Source organism: Nyctereutes procyonoides, unplaced genomic scaffold (genome assembly GCF_905146905.1).
Source record: "Nyctereutes procyonoides isolate TBG_1078 unplaced genomic scaffold, NYPRO_anot_genome, whole genome shotgun sequence".
Taxonomy (NCBI): Eukaryota; Metazoa; Chordata; class Mammalia; order Carnivora; family Canidae; genus Nyctereutes; species Nyctereutes procyonoides.
The window spans coordinates 26619116-26640244 of record NW_026575040.1 but is presented as its reverse complement, the minus strand read 5'-3'; the positions used below and the strand labels follow the sequence as shown (position 1 = coordinate 26640244).

Here is a 21129-nt window from a genome sequence, read left to right as displayed (position 1 = left end):
TTCATGTTAACATTTCAAATTAAGTAAAATGGCGATGCTCACATTGTTTAAGGTAACTGAGAGAAGACACCACTGAACTGTATTTCTCTGAGTTGATTTAGTCTTCAGTAGCAAATACTGATAATCAGATCCTAATTATCCAATATGACATAGAGTGATAATGGCTTAACTTAAATTAATTAATTAATATTTGGATACTTTTCTCATCTACATCACTTTAAGAAACATCAAATTTCCCTTAGCATTCTAAAATAATGATATTGAATAGGTTCACAAAAAGTTTTAAAAGAATGCATCAGCATTTTCTATAAAAGTGTCAGGTGGAAAAGATATCACTGAACAGCGGGCCCAAAAGGTATTAGATAAAGTATGATGAATTGCCAGGTCTGCTATTCCTATGTTTGTATGGACTTGGCAGAGAAATGGAAATCATTCTGTAATTCTCCAGTGCACGTTTTCCGTGTTGGAGGAAACAGTCCTGGAATGGGAAGGATTAAAGTTTCTCACCTGAGCATCTCTGAGCATGTGAGACTTAGGAGGGCATACAGGCTAACCTGGGTAGTTTGATAAAAATGAAATTTCTTCTTACTTTATTCTTTGTATTTAGCTCATTTAGATTTTGCTGTTCCTCCAGAACATAGAAAGTTTCCCCTGTCCACTAACTATAATTATAATAGCAATTTCTAATTTGCTGCTGCAAGAATACCATGCCAGCACTTTAAGCTCCACTTCTCCAAAGCCAAACTCAATTATCCCCTCCACAAACCTGCTTTACTCCCTGTGTCTCTTATAATAATACAACTTTTCTTAAATTTGGCCATACTAGGAAAACTTGGAAAGATCTCACATATCTCACATGGATAGTCAAGCATTGGTCTCTGGTATATACTGATTCCGGCAACCACTGAAGCCATCTTCTGCCCTGACCCCTACACTAGCATCCTTACTCTGAAACTCTCGCTTCTCTAAGCTTTTTTACCCTTTGACTTGAGCACGGTCTCTCAAAAGTATGGCCTAGATTAGGATCATCTTTTCTTTAAAAATCTATGGCTTCTAAACACCCTGAGAAAAACGTTCTAATTCCAGCAAGTGCCAATTCAGAAATTCCATGCTATGATCCTATCTTGTCCTTCCAGCCACATCTCTGCTTGCCTCCAGGAATGCCAATCATGCTCAACTATACCATGCCCTCCCACTGTCTCCTGCCCCTCCTGTCCCCTCGGCCCACAGTCAGTTGGTTATAGTCCTCTACCTTTGACACTTGTCTTTCAATGTGCTTGGCTCAGCTCATATGACCCTACATCATAAAGTTTTTACAATACACACTGTTAGCTATTCCTCCTTTTTCTGTCTATTTAGAGCATTCTCCCTCTACTCTTGGATTTAGCATTTGCAGCATTCTGCTATGTATGATGTTAGCCTCATACATTTTTCTCTCTAGTTAGGTTGCATGCTCTCTCCATTCTCTCCATCAGAGGTCTCCGGGATTCCTATCCAGCAGCAATTTTGTACACTAAATACAATGACCTAGTTCTCCCTCTCAAGAATCTCAGTCCACTAAGTGATAAAACATGTTAATAATTCAATATAGTACGTGTAATAAGGAAGTCCAAAGGGTAGAGAAGAAGGAGATAGGTTGATAAGCACCAGATTTAGATTCAGAAGATTCAAGTTCAAGGTCTGATTCTGCTCTGTAACTAAGTTATGATAAATAAATCTAGTTTCAGTTTTTGCATTTGCAAAATTAAGATTTCTACCACCTACTATTCTGTAAGAATCAAAATAAAAGTAAATAACAGGTTTCCATTTATTCCATCACATCTAGTCTCTCCTTTTTCTCTACCTCTGTGCCTCTAGAAATTGACTTCTAAGCAAGGGGGTCTTCCCCACATTGTCTCTAGCTTCTACTAAGTGCTCCTTCCTCTGGCTCCTTATGTCCTATGGGTAGTCAGGTGCTAAGGTACCTCTCTGTGTGCTTTCCCTGCCCTCTACCCACACCTTTACAAATAGTTCCTTTATCAAAGGCACCTCAAATTACACAAGTTGAATGTGCCATCTGTTCCCTGCCAGGACACTGACTGATAAAGCTGCTTTTCAAACTCTAAGTTGCTGTCTAAACGCAAGGTATATCTCATTTATCTCTGCACAGTGCTTTACACAAAGCAGATTGCTGCTATTAATAACAAATGGTGAAATGAACGTATGCAAGGATGAATGAGTGAATGATCCTGCCATCTTCCACATTAGTTACATTCTTATCTGGGAGATCTCTTATTGTCACCTTGATTGGATTTTGCAATGTCCTGCTTTGATATGGAAGGTCTTCTGTTCCCTTGGAACTCACTGTCTCTTAATGGAAACATTTTTACAGGTAGTCTGTCTCAACCCAGTGGTTTAACTTAATTTGTTTGAAATTCCCATAAATACACCCCTTCTATAGGCTGCACACTTACCTGCTATCAAAATGGATGACTAATTGGTTCATTTTTTTTTATGTTTTTCGTTCAGCAACATAAAAGCTGGCAAATAAAAGCAAGAAAATTGATTATTCCCTTATTACATGGGAACTAAGAGCATATTGGAGGAATCAGTAGCCTGAGGTAGTTTTTTCAAAAGCATAATAAATAAACATGGGGCAAATATTTGCCTCCGCTACTCTTTTCCTAGGCAAAAGTCTGGCCATTGAATAGGCAATCGGGTAGCCTCACCAAATGATCTAACAAAGATAAATCACAGAATTTAGGGATCTTTATATTTTCGAAGAGCTGCAATCTTAGTTGATTGACGTTTAATTTTAATTTATTCCAGCTACTCTCCTTGTCTTCTGAACCCTCACACATCTCAACAACATCGGAGATAAACGTTTTCCTCTTATTTTAAATATAAGGTTGATGACTTAAAAATGAACTGACCCATGGAAAATATCTTTGGAAAACATACTTTTGAGTAAACATATTTAGTAGTATGCTTTGGTACTGAGTAGGTATTATTCATTAGCAAATAATTGCTTAACTGGAATTCTTAATTAAAATTTGTGATGAGAAATGAATCTGTTTATTATGTAATTATGACCCAGAAATTCAGAAAACATTGGGGTAGTTTATGAGCACAATTCGAAAGATTTTAATATAGCAAAAGAATTCACAAATACTTTAAACAGGAATTCTTGGAAGAAAAACACACACACACACACATACACACACACACCATGTTGTGTGTGGATCAAGATGCAATAAGATTTGAAAAGTCAACTATTGAATACAACTGTAACATGGAAAGATTCTAATTTAATGGGTGTGTGATACTGTTAAAAGCTTCTAACCAGTCCTTCTGGACCTTTTCTGGGTTTTCCAGAAAGGCTTCCAGCCAAACAGTTTCTTCTCTTAGCTTTATAATTGAAATACAAATTCAGGCAGTGACAAACTCTGAGGCCCTTTTTTAAAGGTGTCCTTAGGAATATAAATTGGAAGTGATTTTTTTCAGCACATACCACAATTCAAACTTTTAGAAGACAGCCATTGAGGAGCTCATGCTCAACTACAGTAAATTGGACAATGTTTAAATCCAACTTGGTTGCTAGGACCGTCCCAGTAAGAAAATTCTGTTGTAAAAATTTATGATCCTTAACTGTTTTTACTTGCTGGCTACTGATGATGGCTTCTGGTTTCGAAGGCCAGAGAGATCTGGGGAGACCACTTTGTGGAACCAACAAAAGGTTAGACAAACAGCAAATTTCTCCTGAGCCTCCTTGTAGGACATAAGTGAAACTCCAGTAGCTGGGGCTGATGGAGAGACCATTGCCTCCTATTACTTCGTTTGTGTCATTGCTGACTCAATGACACCATATCCCAGACTCAGATTTAAACAGTTGCTAGCCAAAGGTATCTCCCCTTGTGCTGCTGGCCCTTGCCACTTCATCACAATTTATTATAATAAGGCATTTGGGATTTTAGACAACTCCTGTAATTACAGCAGAATGTGAACAGTGTTTGCTATTGATTTTTATTCCAGAATGTCAACTTTTTCCTGCCCCCCATACACATATTACCCTTCACTCCCTTGCACATTACCACTGTCATTTTTAAATTACTCTAATATATTCTATATTAATCAAATGTCCACAATAGAAAACATCCTCCTGGGAAGGCAAAGGAAAGAGAAAATGTATCCTTGCATGCCTTGTTTGGAAAGATGAAAATTACCCAGAATCCTATTCTTCTTTTTTTTTAACCAGTAGGTGGCACTAAGTGGTTTCCAACAATGAATTGACTCTGTAGTTCTAATGAACAGCTCTAATATATGTAAGATTTAGGGATTAGGATTTTTTTTTCTTTTTTGCTTAAGTTGCCATCGTATGCCCCTAACCATTAATTGAAACATTTGTAGCTTACCCAGTGGGGATTATTTTTAATATAAATTTGCATGCTGTTAAATAGTTGTTTTAATTATTATTTATAAGTGATCCAGAAGAGGTATACGGGGAATAGTATGCATATAATGTAGAGAAGGTTAAAGTATGCTATAAACCCTATCACACAGTTCCTAATACTAGTTTGTATGCAACAAGCAACAACTATCCAAGAATTAGAAATTGAAGCACACATTTTTAACCTATCTCTGAGAGTGTAGTTGTGGGTTTCAAATATTTTTATTGCCTGTGTTATCCAAGACACATTGTTTTTCAAATGTGTGCTTTTTTCATTTTTTTACAGCATGGTTTCTTAGAAAGCAAATTAGGCTTGAGAGCCAAACAGATCTGTGGTAGACTCTAGACTCCATCATCTATGAGACTGGATACCCTGACAAGATGGTTAGCTCAAACAAACTTGGGTTTCTTCATTCCTAAATGATTCCTGTCTCTAAGAGTTATGGTAAAAATTAAGTGGATTCCATTGTAGCTCATCAGTATATAGGATGTAATAAGTACTCAGTTAGTTTCTTCTCCCTTTGTTGATTTGAATTTTAACATTGGCTGAGGCAAAAAAAAAAAAAACAAAACAATAATAATAGTAAGCAAGGGTGGAGTGGGTATGAAGGAGAAAAAGTGAGGTTTATTTCAAAAGCACAAATTGGAGCGCCTGGGTGGCTCAGTGGGTTAAGCATCTGCCTTCACCTCAGGTCATGATCTCAGGGTCTTAGGATTGAGCCCTGCATTGGGCTCCCTGCTCAGCAGGGGTCTGCTTCTCCCTCTCCCTCTGCCCCTCCCCCGTCTAGTGTGCATGCTCTCCCTCTCTCTAAATAAAAAATCTTTAAAAAAATATATTTGATACCTGTGTTAAAAAATTAAAAAGCATATACTTTAAAAAACATAAAATGTTCTAATTCTCTACCACTTTTGATTATTTATATTATCTTGCATTTTTGTGAAGAGATTCTAACATTTAATAGATATTATTCAGCCCCAATTTCTCAAGGTCAAGGGGTTGATCACTGTAAATTTGTGGAAGAGAAGACTCTGAGGAATTTACACAGAGCCTCAGTTTCCCTATGTCTGCAGAGATGTAAGCTAGCATCCCCACATCCTAAGCACTCCTTCTCAAAGTACATATTATACAAGTAAGCAACTTTGACTAAATTATCATCCTTTTGTTTGAACCTCCCTCTAAAAAGTTTATTTTGCCTCTGCTGTTTCAAACGATCTGTTGTCTGTTTTCAGAAGAGCTAGTATTATTAAGGGCTGCTTACCGTTCATCTTTCTGTTGGTACCAAAAAAAAAGTCTGATTTTATTTGACTTAAGCACTCAGTGCCCTTCCACACAGTGGGCATCTGTGGGGTCATTGGAAAAATTAGATAAGTAACCGATTTATTATTTCCATAAATGCACAGTGCATTCCCTTTACTTAGACTGTATAGCAAAAATGGTTCATGCAAAGGAATAGTAATCAAAATGACTAAAAAGGCACATTTTTATAATTCCAAACATAAGCATAGCTGTGGTGGTATCTTATCATAGTACATAATAATAGAAATGAATTATGTCAGTAAAATCTTGAGGTTTAAGATTTACCGTGATAAATATTTTTCATTAAAGTGAAATATCTTGGCAGAGTCACTTTCATATGCAGACTGTTGACACAAGGAGGCCAGCTGTGCCCATGCAGATGCCGAGATTTGGGTCTATATTATTAATGATTTATCATGTCATGGAGAGCTTAGATTAGTTTTGAAAGCAATCCCTTGCCACAAAAGCACTTTCTATAATGTGCGAATGCAAGGAATACTATATGTGCATTCGAAATTAAAGTAATCACAGAAGCTGTAGCTAGCTGCCTTTGAAATTTCAATACCTTTCTTTTTATTTTGGAACATGAAATTCTAGATCCTAAACTGTATTATTCATTAAAATTCATGCAAAAATGTTATTTCCTATCAACTGGATAGTGAGTAGTGTGTGTATCTGAATTAACAGACACGCAGACAGAGATGGGGGAATGAAGGAGATAGAACGGAACAAAAAGCTATCGAAAACCTATTGTACACCAAGTGCTTTTGCGCTACGTCTCACATTTAATGTGAGGTTGGATTAAGTCTCCCATTCAATTCTGCAGGATTCCAAGATTGCACTGCCTTCAAGGCACGTGTAAGAACATTGGCTAATACTTATTCAGTGCTTGATGTGTTCCAGGTAAGATGCTAAACACTTTACATGCATTATCATATTCAGTCTTCATAAGACCCATTTGAAATATTGTTATCACCCCTGCTTCACAGATGAGAAGACTGAAGCACAGTGTAGTCAAATAAATTTGATCCCAAGAGAGGAGGAGCCTGGACCTGAAGCTAGGTTGTCTAATGTTTTAAAGCCTGCACCATTAGCTACTGCTATTAACTGTGACCTCACTATTAACTACTGTTAAAACTAAACAAGAGGTTAAGTTCAGACCCTACTTAGTTACTAGCTGTGTGTGGTCTTAGGCAAATCACTTGAACTCTATAAGCTTCAATTTCCTCTTCTATAAAATGAAGAGAATAATAGTACTTACCTCATAAAATTGTTATGAGTTAATATTTGTAAAATGCTAAGGATAGAGTTTGGCACATATTAAGCACTAATGCTTTGTGATGTAATAGTTAATGAGCTGTACTCTTTGATGATTGATATACTTTTATTTACTGTCACACACACAGATTCTCTATAATTTTCAGAGAGCTGTTATTCTGAAAACTAGATTGGAAATGAAACATAGAAATTAAATTCTGAGCTTTACTCCTAAAGAAAACAGTCAAACAAACGACTGTGAATTAAGTTACTACTTATCACTAATGGGAGATGTATGCAGATAACACTAAAGCATAATCATTGACAATCTACAGCAGTGAGTCCTTTAGGTATTCTTTCTGAGTGTGAAAAGAGCCAGATTATCTTCCTTCCTTCCTTCTTTTTTTTTTTAAAGAGTTTATTTATTTATTCATGAGAGACAGAGAGAGAGAGAGAGAGAGAGAGAGAGAGGCAGAGACACAGGCAGAGGGAGAAGCAGGCTCCATGCAGGGAGCCTGACGTGGGACTCGATCCTGGCTCTCCAGGATCACACCCTGGGCTGAAGGCAGCGCTAAACCACTGAGCAACCTGGGCTGCCCTCTTTTTCTTTCTTTCTTTCTTTCTTTCTTTCTTTCTTTCTTTCTTTCTTTCTTTTTCTTTCTCTTGTCTTCTCTCCTTCTTTCCTTCCTTCCTTCCTTCCTTCCTTCCTTCCTTCCTTCCTTCTTCATTCATTCAATCAACATCCTTACTAGGTACTACACTTGCCCTGGGGATACAAATGAATAAATCTCTACTCTGGAGGAATACAGAATCCAGAGATGACTATACTCTCTGGTTTAGCACATAAGCTTGTGTGAGAAAGTTGTAGGCTCCACTATCTGTCCTGTTTCACAAGGATTTATTGAGTACCCCCTAAATTCCACACACTGTGCTAGGCACTGGAGCTGTTGAGATAAACAGGCGAGATCCCTGCAGATAAGAAGCACCTAGTAGGAGGGTTGCCTGGGTGGCTCAGTGGTTGAGCACCTGCCTTTGGCTCAGGTCCTGATCCCTGTAGGGAGCCTGCTTCTCCCTCTGCCTATATCTCTGCCTCTCTCTGTGTATTTCTCATGGATAAATAAATAAAATCTTTAAAAAAACAAAGGAAGCACCCAGTAGAGAAGACATCCTAAGCATTTTCCCTTCAATGTGGTGAATTACATAGATGAACTTGCTGGGAGAGCACAGAAAAGAGGTGCTTACACCCATCCTGGGGCTAGTGAGAGGAGGGAAAATATGACACCTAGAGAAAATTTTTGGTAAAAGTGAAGAAAAGCCAGAATTAAAGTACCTGAAATAATGGGGGAAAGAGAACCCTTAAAAGCAGAGACACCACAAGTGAAGACAGGAGACATGAATCAGTGTGAAGCGGTGGGGAACTGCCAGTGGCCACTCGATGCTATAGAGCCTAAAGTGTAAAGTGGGATGGAGTGTCAGCCTAGAGAAGTAAACAGGGCCGAAAGTTTCAAAGTATCAACTTTTGATCAACTTTTGAAGTCAACTGAAAGAACCAAATGCTAACAAACTGCAGAGAGTGTGTACTTTCCTTGGACTTCTTTCCACTGAATTCCGAATTAAAAGAGTATCATTTTCCTGACCATCAGATTCTGGGAAGCAAGGGAATGATAAAGCCCTAAGAGTAATGTTTTGATACCAAACAAAATATAATGGGTGTCTTTCTGTCCGTGTCCGGGGATTGTCCACTTCCCTACTTCTCTCTCCCAGTGAACCAAACATCGGGATTGGCTCAGAGGTCTAGACTAGTATTTAGACTGAAAACACGTCAAGTCCTTGGTTCGAAATGACCTATTAGTAAGTACATCCTTCTGCAGCCTAAAAGTTTTTTTTTTTTTTTTTTTTTAATCCTGGATTTAAGAACACAGTCCACGATAAACTGCATTCCCATGGGCGGTGCTCTGTAAAGTTGGCCATCATGGAATTACAGCAGAGAATTCAAGAATCTAAAGAATTAAACTCCCCCCCCCCCCCAACACACACACACACCACCACCACCACAACTTGCTGCTACTGCAGACGGGACAACTCCTAAGCCTTCTGCCTCCAGGTGGGTGGCAATTTGATTCTCATCAAGCCACTGGTCACCCCCTTGCATCTTCATTCAGTGCACAGAGCCCTCTGCCTGCAGCGGGGCTTGCTCCCTTGATGGAGAAAATACGGAATGACTGGATGCCAGTAAAACAGGCACAGCTTTCTGGGTCAGAAGTTGGCTGGGGAAGGGCCCTGACTGCCAAGTAACTTGCAATGATGTCAGAGCCCAGCACAACCAGAAAACACCAGCCAGCCAGCCAACAAAAGCCTTAACAACAACAGAAAAAATCACAGAGCTGCCTTGCCAAAGCTGTTCTTTCCGCCCCCTACCCCTTTCTTCGAATAGGAAGAACAGCAGGAAGAGAGTTTATATTTTAAAAGAATCTCCCTCCTCCTCCCTCCTTCTTCCTTTTGGTAACAAAGTGTTAACTAGTGAGAAAACAGTTCTCCGGGTGAGTCCTGCAGCAGTTCCTTGGGGTGTCTTTTTTGAGTTCCTTTTCAAGCCTGTCGTGGAAGTTGCGGAAACAACTCAGAACAGGGTATTTTACCCAAATGTAAACATGTAACTTTGTGCTGGGGAGAAAGCAGGAACCACTGAGGAAAGGAAAATCCTTTCTCTGCCCCCTTCTTCTCTCTTTCACGGTAATTAACCATACTCAAATGAAAATTAAAAGTTTGGCGAGAAAGCTTTTTTTCTTTCTTTCTTTCTTTCTTTCTTTCTTTCTTTCTTTCTTTCTTTCTTTCTTTCTTTTTCTTTCTTTCTTTTTTTTTAAATAGGGATATCATGGTTCATTCCAGCCATTTAGAGCCCTCAGTGATTCATAATTCAACTGGAAATTAATAAAACACAGCCCCCGTTCTGTTCTTGGAAACGAAGTTTGGATTAAAACCCTCTTGTTTTGGAATATATGGCCTTTTCTTTCTTTCATTTGTGACAGTCAATTTTAAATGATGTCACTTCAAGGACATTTTCATTTCTCCCACAACATATTACACGAAACACTTGCCTGTAAAACCGGCTCATTAGCCTGCAAAATTATACTGTACTGAATGGCTTTCATTCAAAGGAGAAATGGGATTTTTAGTAGGCAATTTCTGTACTTTATAAAGATAAAGCAATGTTTGATTGCTTCTCCCCAGCTGTTTTGCTTAGCGGTTATAAAGAGAAATTGGGAGGGGGCCGGGGGACCAGAAAGGTAATATGGGGGCGGGTTCGTAAAGGATGCGCTTGAAAAATAAATCTTAGGTTAGGAAACCAAGGCCGAACTTTCGCAGAGCAACTGCGCCTGCAGCTCCTCCGGGCTGCGAGGATTCGTCCTCCGCACGTCTGGAGGAAAGCTCTGAAAAAAGTGAGGGAACGCGAGGAGGAGGGAAAGAGGGAGGAAGGCTGCTGCGGCCGCCGCGAGCTGGAGGACCGAGGCCCCGGGGGTTGCTGGAAGGAGCGGCCCTCCGAGGTGGGGAGAGGGAGGGCGCGCAGCGAGCGCCGCGGAGGGGGGCCGCCGAGGCCGCCGAGGGGTCAGCGGGGCCGCGGCGCCGGGCTGGGGGCCTCCAGGCGGCGCTCGGCGCAGGGGAGCGGGAGCGGGAGCGGGAGCGGGAGCGGGAGCCGGAGCGGGAGCGGGAGCCGGAGCCGGAGCCGGAGCGGGAGCGCGCCGGGCCGCCCGCGCCGCCTGCCGTCCGTGCCCGGGGGTGGGCCCCGCGCCGCGAGCCGCCCGGTGCGGGGAGGGAACCGGCTCGGGCTCGCCTGATGGATTGACTTGGAGATGGATCGAATTACACCATTTGCCCGGCCTCGATTTGTTTGGCTCCGGCTCCGTCCCGCCGCCGCTGCCGGCGCTGCTGCGAGCACTGGTGGCGGCGAGTTCCAGGATCGTACCGAGGAAGCCAAGACCTAAAGAGAAAGAGGGATTTTTCTTTCTTTATTCTCTTTTTCTTTTTCCCTGCGCGTGACGAGCTGGGGTTGTTTTTTCTCTTTTTTTTTCTTTTTACCAGCCCCCCCCCCGCCCCCCATGAGGTAAGACCCTCTGCTAATCCGCCGATGCCCTGGGCGCCCGGTGGGGCTCGGGCCCGGATCCTCGGAGCCTGAGCAGCAGCCCGCGTGTGTGCGCGCGTGTGTGTGTGTGCGCGCGCGTGTGTGTGTGTGTGTGTGCGCGTGTGTGTGTGCGCGCGTGTGTGTGCGCGCGTGTGTGTGTTGATTTCTCTTCCAAGCGGCTCTGTCCGTCCGCCGTGCGGGGGGCGCGCCGCGGGCCCGAGAGGCTTGGGGACCCGTCAGAACGGGCACCGCTGGAGGCGCAGGGGGAGGGGCACGTGGGCTGCCAGGAGGCCCCCGCCGCTGTGCACCCCCAGCCCGGAAAACATAATGATGATGAAAACGGCGGAAGGAGGGGGCAAGTAAAAGTTTCTTGCCAGCGCAGCCGGCTCCGCGCTCTCCCGCGCACGGTCGGTGGGAAGCGGCGCCGCGGGAGGGCTGGGGCTCGGCGGCTGCAGCCGGAGCCCGGCCCAGGCCGACGGAGCCCGCCGCCCCGGAGCGCAGGCTGGGACCGTCGGGGTCGCTCGCGCCCGCCAGGCAGGGGGCCGACCCGCGAGCCTGCGCCCGCGCCCGACGCCCGAAGGGGGCGCGCAGAGCCGCGGCCGCCGCCGCCTGTCCGTGCGCCCCCGGCTGGGGCAGCCCGCGGCCGCGCGCGGGGACGGGAACCCGGGCGGGGGGCGCGCTCGGGCGCCTCGGCCCGCGGCTCCAGCCCGGAGGCGGCCGCGGCCCGCCCGCCCCTCCCCCTGCTGGCCGGAGCTGCCCCCGCCCCCCCCCTCCCCCGGCGCCCCGGGTCCTCCTGCTGGCCACTCTCCCCCGCAACTTTCCGCGCTTTGTTCCGCGGCTGCAAATGATTTACGGAAGCGTTCGGGACGCGCTGTCCGCCGGGCGGCCGGGGCCCCGCGCGGAGATGCGCTGCGTCCTCGTCTACCCATCAATTATGCATGGAAACAAATAAGGAGGAGGCGGTCTCGCAGGAGCAGGAGCCGCTCCTCCCGCGGCCAGAGGCGCCCGCAGCCCGGAGGGAGCCGCCGCACGCAGGGCCATGGCGAGCAGGAAGGTAGGCGAACTTTTATTTCCCGTCCTGACAGCGACGAGGTGTGTTCCTGGTGCGCAGGACCTGCCGCCGCCGCCGCCGCCGCCGCCGCCGCCGCCGCCGCCGCCGCCGCCGCCGCCGCCGCCTGGGGTATCCGGGAGGGCTGACGGCTCCCTCCGTCGTGGAGGAAAGTGTTGGATTGAACTGAAAGGTCATGAAGCGCTTGGCGTGGATGCGAACCGGGTTTGCAACGTTTCTGCTAAGTCGACTCTCGGGAGCAGCGCTGTCTGGGGCTTGTTGAAATCCTGAACTTGGAAAGAGCTGAATGTCATGGAGCTAGAGGGGGACCAAGTAGCAGTATTAATTACAGCATTAGAGGAGCTCAGGCTTAGGACTAGGTGTAGCGAGGTGACCCATCAGCAAGCCAAGCCCCAGCATCCCAAAGCCTCACCGGCCTCAGCTGGGTGGCTTTCCCACAGGAGAGGGACAGTGGATCCTTATGACAGACACAGAGACTTGGTAAACAGTAATTGGACCTGGTGTCCGCCGCTGTGGGCGCCTGTTTTCTCGTAAGAACAGCGGTAGTGTTTCCAGTTAATTGGGGGGAAAAATGTCTAGAGTGATTTTCCCAAGAACTTCTGGCTACTGAGGATTTTAAGTCTGCAGTGACAAGTCCAGGTACTCTTGAAGGACTGTCCTTCCCTCTGCTTGGTGTTTGGAGCAGTAAAGTGGATTCTCTTGTTTATTTCGAGGCTAAAGTCCTAGAGAGAGGTTTAACATTGTTCTCAGCTGGCTGGGTCTGTCTTGTCCCTCGGCATAGGAAAAAATTCTTGTTTGGAGAGATTTTTCCAGGTTTTTTGTCCTTGTAGAATTGAGAAAAATCCTACCTCAAGGTGAGGACTCTGCTGTCGTTTTGGTTTAATAGATGATAGATTCTGATGCTAGTTTATTCAAGTTGTTAAGAAATCCTATTGCTCTCTTAGGTATCCAACTCAGAAAACTGAGTTGCGCGTAGTAGTCCTGTTTAATGTAGTGAGTGACAGGCATATTCTGTGAGGCTGGCAAATATTACACAAACATTTACCCGACTTAGATAAATAGAAATTGCCAAGTAAGCTCTGAGATTTGGGCCTATATTCTCATGGACTTAAAACGTCTTAAGGTAAATAAACTATAGCCCAGCCATAGCTGGGTTTTGTTTTTTTATAGTTGATGTCTGTGCTCTGACTTGGGGCCCTAGAATGTGCTCTCAGCACGGCAGTTAAATAAATAACCCTAAGATTTCCAAACTGTGTTGTTAGCAGACCGTTTTTCTTCCCCTGGCACGTTTAGTTAGATTAACAACCAGTTACTATTTCTTACTGGATCCTTCAGAATATTGCTACCTGTGTTTGCTTCTACCAGAGGTGCTACGGAGCTGACCTATTTTGAGGAACATTTCTGTGATGCAGGACAGTTTGCCAGGAATATTGTGACTTCTTCATCACAAACAGCTGGTTAACTTGAGTTTGGTTTAGATCTGTGAGCATTCTGCCCTTTTGCCTCTCTCTCTCTCTCTCTCTCTCTCTTTCTCCCCCCTTCCTTTCTTCCATGTTTTGGTGCTCACTAATAGCACCATCTGGTCATGTCTCCCCTGGTTTGATGAATCTGAAAGATGGCCGTGACGTAAACCTATTAGTCCTTAGAGTGAGCGCAACTCAGAAATCCAGTGGACTTCAGTTCACTGGCTGCTTGCTGCTCAGGAAGGATCTGTCCAATAACTGTGCTCTGGGTGAATGGGCCCCTGCATCCTCCTCTGGTGGTTTCTCTTGCTGGAAAGGCACACGGGCAAGTAAGCGGCAATCAGAGCTTTGATTCACAATTTACTCATAATTGTTAAGGACTTACTGAACCTGGAGAAGTTCTTCCCTTCTTGCTGCTCCATCATAATAAAGGCTGGTAATTAGCTTAGTCATTGTTCCTGCATGTGAGTTTCGCTAAGCTACAAAGAGTGAAAAATGCATGTGAAAGAGTGTCATTTTTCACCATTCTGATGCATTTTACGCAGAGTTAAGAGCCTGGCTGAATGCCTAACTGCTATTGGTGTAACCGTAGGAGGCGAACTCTTTCCCTCGCAGGGTACAGGATAAAATATTCCCTTTTATTCAGTTAATAGACTTTAAGCCTGCACATTCTAGATTCATTCTAGAGGAAGCAAGAGGCACTTGGGGGGTGCCGACCAGGCCAATGTATTGAGTACCTGTCGTTTGCGGGAAGCTGTGCTAGCCAATAACGTTCCAACACCAGGTGAGGCAGACGTGCTTCTGTTGTATGTTCAACTTAAGAAGAATGCAAAGAACCAGAGTGTGGCAAAACGGATCACTTTACGTATTATGTAAATACGCACCCTTTTTTTGAAGCATGTTGTTGAATCCTGAATTGCGAACACTAAGAATTCAATCTACTCCTAGTGTAATTCACGAATTGAAGCTGTGGTGAGAACAGGGGAACTCCTGTGAACAGAGACTTAGCATTAAAATCTACCCAAGCCTGTATCTTAGGTTTCTGCTCATTTCATGAACAGCTGCCAGCCTCTAGCTTGGGGGAGAAAAAGTGTGTCTAGATTTACTCCCAGGACACATGGAGAGATAAAAGTCCTGTAACTATGTTAAGCCACGCCATAAGCGTCTTCCGTCGAGGTGGCTATTGTTGGGCCGACTTCTCCTCCTCAGACCCCGCCAACAGTGGCGGTGCAGCTGATAGTTGGAGCCGCTTCCATTCATCCACCGGGAAAACAAGGAAACGTTTCTACTCTGAAAAGCAACCGTTTGTGTTACCAAGGGCGATCAAATCAGTGGTCCACGTAGATACCACATGAGGTGTACTTATTTCTCAAACTTTTTCGTTTCTATTAAGCTTTTGTTAACTCGCCCAGATTAGCATTTTAACAACCCCGAAGTGAACTTCTGCCATTCTCTCCACTTGGACACAGTGTGTAGATCATCCATCATCCTGTCCTTGGCTACAACAGGCGGTTGGCTCCATCACCATTTGGAGCCACACAGAATCCATCCGACTGTGAACAGCACAGCTGGCTACAGCAATTTTTTCTTCCACACCACTGGCAGCATTGTCTGGCTGTGGTAACTAAAGTTAACACCCAGAACGGGAAAGTTTCCATTGTTTGGCAACCTGTGCTGGGCCCCTCATCCAGCTCCGGGGGTCCACCTGCACAAAGGCCCTGCCGCCTTGCAGTGGCGTGCTCCACCCCCCGAGGGGACTTGCCACAGCCTTACACGACCCACACGAACGCCTTGGGAGGCTTGATGCGGTGAAGCCACCAGAATGGCACAATTAGAAGAAGCCATTCAGACACCACCCATCCCAGACGTTCAGAATGCAGTCTTTTTGAAAAGGGGCAGAAAAGAATGAAGTAGTCTTTAGCCTGTGATTCCAAATGGCTGAAAACAGAAAAAGACCTTGCCTAAATTCTTTGGAGAACTGGACGTGTCATTGCCTCCTCCCTTTTCGCAGAGAACGTATGATGCGTGCTCTGGGACTCGTGTCTAATAGTACGCAATGCTTTCCATCGCTCTTTTTGTAGGAGGGGGATTTTTTTTGTTTTTTAACTAAGAAGGTATCTGTTACAGTTGTCATTGCTTGATAAAAAGAGAATGACATGAGTTAGGTGGATACCTTTGTTCAGTTAGGGTGAAAGCTTTAAAAAGAAAACTTATGATTAGAAGTGCTGCTTTTGGAGCTTGATGTGAGAGGGGGCGACCGCCTCGTATTTGGGTGGGAGATAGTCTTCTTGCTTCTTTCCCTCACGTTTCCTAAGGAAATCAGCCCCAAAGCAGCTGGGACGATATGACGAAGATGATGATGATGGAGGAGGAAGGGGAAGAGGGTGAAGACAGTAGCGACCACACAATACCTAGCACTTATTGTTACTCTTGATAGTAATTATATCACGTAACCTTTAATCAGCTGCACAAGGTGGGCTCTGATATTTTCGCTGCTTTTTCTAAAAAGAAAGCTCAGAGATCTGAGGAGTCAGGTCATTTTCCTGAGATGGTACAGCAGGGAGGGGGGTAGAGTCGGAATTTGAACTCAGGTCTGCTTAACACGTCAGCCCACACCCTTTAATCACCACCCAGACTTGTTTCTGGTAACATAAACTGCCCTATAATTGTGTGCTTCCTTGATATTTCTGACATTTGGTCTTCAAAGAAAGAGTCCTTTTTTGAGGGAAAATTTTATACCGAATGAAATGATATGTACAGTGTGGGTACCCTCTTAAATTTTAACCTTTCTCTAAACTAAATCATATTGTTATACACTTCTCTCGCTTTTATTCCTGGTGGCCAAATAATTATGACACACTCTTCTTTTCGAGTGTCCCAGAACAGCCTCTTCTCCCACCATTTTTCTCCATGGTAGGCTTTCCTGTCCAAGATTACAGTGGCATAGGACAAATGGCAATATTCATCACTCTCCACCAAAAAGTGCGTCTGCATCCAGGGTGCGATTGACATTCATTTCCCTGATCTTGGCAGGTGAAGATCCATTATGTATCCTTGTCCCATTTCCCAGGAGTATTTATGGGCCCCATCAGCAAAGACAGTGAGAGCTGCAGCTGTTCAAGCATTAGTGGCACCAGGATGGAAAGTGTATTATTGAAGTTTGACTATGTATTATATTGTAATACACATTTTTCTTACTTACGGTTGCAGGAGAATCCTTTTACCTATACGAGTAATCAGACACATTGTTGAGAAATTGTCGCTCGTACATCAGCATTTCTTTTGTTGTCCCTGTTTTATTCAGGATTCCTAGGGGAGGGGGAAAAAACAAACACATGCCACCACTACATAGAATGCTGAAATTTCAGGTGTTCAACATATATTTACAGGAAAGAAATATGGGTTTTAAGAAGGCCAATATGTTGGTACATGTATAATAAGGCCTCGGGAAGATCTGCAATTACTTAGCCTATTATTGGAGTCTGTATTTAAAAATAAAGTCAGGAGTTTCTACTCAGACGAGGAACTGGCACATATGAACCAGAGCAGATGAAGCTCTTTGGGAAAATAACACTTCCATTCCCAGGAGCCGGCTGTCAACAGACCAGAGACTCTGGCTCCCCAGCATCTACGTTGGCCTAGGCATCACTTGTCGTTATAGGGGTCTCTGGAAGCTTTTTTGGTCTGCAGAGTTGTCTACATCCATCAGTTAGTCCCCAAACCTCCTCCCCTGGGTAATTGGTGGATCAAGTAAATATATTTTAAAAGCTACAGAAGGAAGAGGAGAAGGAGGAGAGGCAGAAGAAGGAATAAAGAATGTTGCAGTTGTTTCTGTTTCTGTCATTGCTGGGGGAACCATTTGTTCATTCAGGCAACTTTTCCCAAGTGTGTGCTCTGCACGACTAGGTGCAGGGTGGGGAAATGGTTCAAGGAGGAACTGACACAGAGTTCCAGAGCTCAAGGGTCTTACTGAGTGGTGTAGAAAAGACAAGGTAAACACATAGCCAAGATGAAATGGCAACCGTTTTAAGTGCCAGAAAACAGACACCCAGACCTATGGAAATTGAGAGGAGTGAGAAGTTATTTCTGGCTAGGGTAGTCAGGGAGGGCTTTGTGGAGCCGCTGATATTTGAGCTGGTCCTTGAACTAGGTAGGATTTGGACAGGTGGACTGTGAGGGGCAGTGGGGGAGGTGGTGAGAGGGAGGGCATTCCACGCATAGAGAACAGCTTAGGCAAAGGCCCTGGGGTGGGGATGGGGATGGGGATGGGTCACGGTCAGTTGTCCACATTTGAGTCCTAACCTAGGACAGACTTGCATTTCAGGTGTGAAGAGGCAGTTTGCCGTGCAGTCCACAAATATTTGTTGAGTGTCTCTTGTCTACTCTAGCCATTCAGCAGATAGCCCCGTCCTTAAGCCATCAGAATGAATGGGATCAATCTTGGGGCGATTGCTCCGTGATCAGAGCTAAAAACCCCATGTCAGCTGCCAGCTGGTTCGGTGTCGTGCCAGAACAACGGAAGGGATGACATGATTTGCCTCAGATTACCCAGTAAGATGGGTTCCCCCCACAGGGTTGTTTGGAGAACCATACCAGAAGGGTCCTGCTTCACTGGTTTCATCTTTTTTAACTTGAAAGAACTCTAGACATAGACTCTGTGATAGGGATTATGGGGGGGGGGTTTGGAGAGGGGAGAAGGGAATGTGGAGAAAGGAAGCAGAAGAACAGAAATTTGTCAAAACTGTTAGAATGAGAGGAGCTGGACTGTAGGTTCTGAGGCTGGATGGCCTGTTCATCTCCAAAAGGTAGCAGAGTGAGCAACATGCAGCAAACATCTTAGTAAACGTGCGGGTTGAGTTTAGCATTTTATTACATTGCAGATATAGCCTATCACTGCCTGGTAAGCTCTGCAAAAGGTGGGATTGGCACTGACAGTTTTTTCCTAATAAAGTGAAAAAGTAGCAGTAAACAACTTGGGAAGTTACTAATACTTCCTTTTGGAAAATTCCATCCTGGAGATACCCTGGGGATTTCAGCTATACTTTCTGGGTCTGAGCTTTCAGGATAAACTCAGCCCCTATCAGTGGATCCCCACAACCCCCACCTCCCCACCTCCTTCCCATGTCCAACCCTACTGCTGCAAGTTAGGCTATTGGGTAAGAGGGTTGCCAAGCCATCATACACCCCTTGAACTAACAGAAATCGCAATCAAGCCACTTAACCACGGTTAAGTTTAATAGTGGAGGTGATAAGCTTCATGGAAGGAAAGACGGGACGTTCAGTGTAGTATAAGCATGCTTGTTAGAACACATAATAAAGGAAAAATAAAATGAAAACAATTACATTAGGGAATGGTTAAGCCAATTACTTTGCCAAGAATTGCTCCAGTGGTTCAATTTTCCTTGGTATATTTAAGTCTTTTACAAGTTAATAGTTACATGACAGTCTGAGAAAAGACTGAAGAATCTGTGCCAATGAAAGATCAATCAGAAGGTATAATATAGGTCAATGGGGAAAAAGGATTAAGCATACACAAATTCAATATCGGGAACTTTTCAGGAATATTCCAGTGACCTAAAGCAGAGAACCTGTTCAGTCTAATAATTAGTCTGGCTCCCACCCAGTTATTTATTTATTTATTTATTTTGAAGGACTGGCGGCCTCTCCCTGCATAAAGCACAGTTGCCTTCCAGACAGGACCTAAAATAAACTGGCCTGGCTCAGCTCAGCTAATAATAACAGCTAGCACTTACTGTGTGCCATGGCACTGTGCCTAACACTTTAAATATGTTATCTAATTTAATCCTCAGGCTGCCCCTGAGCATGTAGGACTGATCGGGAACCCAGAGCTAGCGTTTACTGAGTGCTTACTGTGTGATACTCTTTCTCGATGCGTACATTAAGGGAGCTGGTTAGCATTCTTTGAGGTAGATACTATTATTAATAATATCCACAGTTTATACAGGGAGACATAGAGGGTTGGGAGGTTGAGCAGCTTTCCCAGGGTCAAAGCAGGGGACTTGGACGCATGAGAAATGGCATGGCAGGGTCTTGAACATGAACTCTCTGGAGCCAGGCCGTTGAGGTATGAGTCCAGGCAGTGTGATTCATGGCCCGTGATGTTGAGCAAATTACTTCACCTCTCTGAGCCTCAGTTTCACCACAGAAAAGCTGGACCACGATGGTAGCACCCACTCAGAAGGGTTATAGTGCGATGCAAACGAATTAATATTTGAACAGCACTTAGAATAGTGCTTGGCAGCTAGTGAGTGCCATCTATACCTCAGGGTCTGTTAAACAAAAGTAAATGTAGTCTGGCTCCGGAGCCCTTATTTTTAGCCCTTATACTGTGCTGTCTCTTCACATGGGATTTTATCATGTATCTCTTTCACTGATCTATAGCCCTTGAAGCCAGTTTCACCACCAGCTATCCTCTACCCTCATGCACATGCACAACACTCGCCACAGATTCAGCCAGACTGGAAAGGGGAGTTTGGCAGGAGAGGTCCAGTGGCCTGGAAAGTTACCCCAGACCTTGATGCTTAGTAACATAACCCTGCCCCTGATGTCAGCCGTTTCAGATTCATGGCGTCAGAAATCTGCCTTCTGCTGTTGGTTGTATTGAAGGCAAATAGAGATGATTGGCATGAGTTCTGTGCTGGTTGCCCCGTGGGCTGATGAAAAGCTAAATAGCACCTGGAAAATCCAGGCACACTCCCAGACCATTCCTGCCACATCTTTGATCTCTATCAGTGGTCCTTCAACTGTAGAATTCATTAGTAGCATGTAGGGCTAAAATGCAGATTCCCAGGGTCCCAGCACTAGTAGCTCTGTTCTGCCGGGTTCAGAATCTGCATTTTCAACAAACATCTCAAGTGACTTACACCCTGCAGTCCCTTGACCATGCTTTGATAAACGATGTTCTGGTATGGCCAGAGGGCAGATCCCCACCCAAACAAGATGTAGACTTCAAGGCTAGTGTTGGCAGGCCACTAGGTATCCGAAACCTTTTGCCTACAGCATGGCAAGAATGGTGATGAGCCAGAGGAATCCCGGCTAGCTCATGAAAGTGAAGAAAGTAGTAAAAATCTGCTCAAAGCTAAAGAGGCTCCCCCCGCCCCTTGTTCAAAGAAAAAAAAAAAATCTTCACAGTGAGCAGAAATTAAGAAAGAAAAAGGGTACTCACTTATTTCTGCTGACTGGCCTATATCATTTCATAAATGGAGTCCTAGGCCAGTATTCATAGCAACAGTTTCTGATTTAATGATAAACTGAGATAAGGGTAATCAAACTTCATGCTTCAGGGCATAAGGTGATTGCCTGCTGCGGTCAGGATGGAATTTTTTCCCCTGTGCTTTGCACAATTGACTAGATGCATTAGAGAGAGTACTCGGGCTGCACTTGGAGGAGCTGGGGAGCCTGGACAGGAAACTTCACCGTGAGATCATAGGGGAAATGGTCTGGTGTGCGATGAATAACCCCATCATCATTTGGCTTTAT

At 44.5% G+C, this 21129-nt stretch overlaps 1 protein-coding gene across 10 annotated transcripts in view; it reads left to right on the top strand.

Moving 5' to 3' along the window:
• The first annotated feature begins 10816 nt into the window (after positions 1-10816).
• SEMA6D (semaphorin 6D) overlaps positions 10817-21129 on the top strand; it is a 55720-nt gene continuing 45407 nt past the window's right edge. For 9 of the 10 annotated variants that reach the window (XM_055320093.1, XM_055320089.1, XM_055320091.1 and 6 more), the window contains exon 1: positions 11917-12151. The gene's annotated coding sequence lies outside the window, so the exon portion shown is untranslated. Of the gene's footprint in view, positions 11080-11916; positions 12152-21129 lie in introns of those variants that run through there. The other variant, XM_055320084.1, reaches the window with a different exon arrangement.